This window comes from Bison bison, unplaced genomic scaffold, assembly GCF_000754665.1.
Source record: "Bison bison bison isolate TAMUID 2011002044 unplaced genomic scaffold, Bison_UMD1.0 scf7180017864289, whole genome shotgun sequence".
Taxonomy (NCBI): Eukaryota; Metazoa; Chordata; class Mammalia; order Artiodactyla; family Bovidae; genus Bison; species Bison bison.
Window position 1 is genome coordinate 10,484,283 of NW_011494861.1, and position 1,665 is coordinate 10,485,947.

The window sequence follows — 1,665 nt, forward strand, 5'->3', positions numbered from 1 at the left end:
CGCGGGGCGTCTCCCCGCTGGCGGGAGATCGGGGACCCAGTATCTGGGGCCAGGGTTTTGGAGGACTCGACCCCCACGGGGCCCTCTTCCCTCCCCGACGCGCTGACGCCTGCCGGCGATCGATTTCTCAGATGTGGTCGCTGAGGCGCGGAGACCCGGCTGGTCAGTGGCCAGTCCAGGCTTCAGCCTGAGCGCCCGGGACCCCCACGCGCCTGGCCAGGCATGGCCGCTCAGTAAACGCTGGGACTGACCGTGCGATCCTCCCCGGAGGGGTTGGGCCGCCCCGCCCCCCGTCTTTGGGAGTCTCTGGAATCAGGGGCTTGGGTGGAAGGCATCCAGGGAAGTGGGGAGCGCCTTGAGTCCCAACCTGCAAAGCGCGAAGCCGGGCGGAGCCTAGCAGAGGGCGGGCATGGGCAGCTCTGTGAGCGGGAGCTCGTCCTCCTTGGGGGAGACTTGCCAGAACGATGCCCTCGTGGACGTTGGGCTGGAAGACGGTGAGCGGAGGCCCAGCTTGGGGGCTCGATTGAGCCCTACCGCTGTCCTCTGAGCCCTGCTCACTCCGGAGGTGACCCCAATCCACTGGTCCTGTGCTCTGAGCTTCTAAACTTGGTGCTGCTGCTGCCCTAGCTCTGGGAGTTCTGCTCCAGCCAACCGCACCTAACTGGTTTCTGAAGTGCTCCCAAAAAGTTCCTGGCCACAAGTCTTAGCTCGATTGTTTGGTGTGGCCCCAGCTTGTCTCTGCAAAGGGAGGAGTGCCTGCCTGTCCTCCCTAATCAAGGTTCCTTGGCAGACCCAAAGGGATGTTTCCAGTGTTTGTATTTATTCCTCTCTGAAATCCGCCATTCCCGCCGCCCTCCACCTCTGGTCTGGGTCCTCTGTCTGTTAAGGACATGTTCATTGCTAGTAAGGACTGACTTTTGCTAGTGCAGCTAGCTGCTGAAGGACCACTTGGGGCAGTGGTCCTCAGCCAGGAATCTGCAAAGCCAGAGTGCTTGTCAGTGTTCGGTTTACAAGCAGGCTCCCTCTTTTGTCTCCCCTCCCCAAGCCTCTCCATCCAGGAGGGCTCAGCTGCAGGGTCCTCAGAGAGCCCCTTCCTCTCTCTGGTGGGGCACCCCTGTCTGCTGGTGGAGTCCCTGCTTCAAAAGCCTCAGGGAGGCTTTGTATCAACACATACTTGAAGCTGATTTGACACCAGCTTTTTGTTTTGTTTTAGTTTTGGCTGCACTCAGTCTGTGTTGCTGCACGGACTTTGTCTAGTTGCAGGCTTCTCACTGTGGTGACTTTCCTTGTTGCAGAGCATGGGCTCTGGGGTGCTCAGGCTTCAGGAGTTAGTTGCAGCTCACTGCAGAGGCCCAGCTCAGTCATGGTGGCTCACGGGCTGAGTTGCTCTTTGGCACATGGGGCCTTCCCAGACCAGGGACCGAACCTGTGTCTCCTAGACATGGATTCTTATCCACTGTGCCACCAGGGAAGCTCTGACTCCAGGTTTCTCCTGGGCCGGGGGAGGGTTCCTTGGGTGAAGCGGAAGGGGCCGCAGGGCGAGAATGTGTGCAGCGATGTCCTGCACCTCTGGGTGCCTAGAGAGGAGGGACTGCGCACCCAGGCCCCCAGGGATCTGGATGAACGGGTCTTGGCTCAGGTTCCTCCCATCAGTCAGAGATGCTG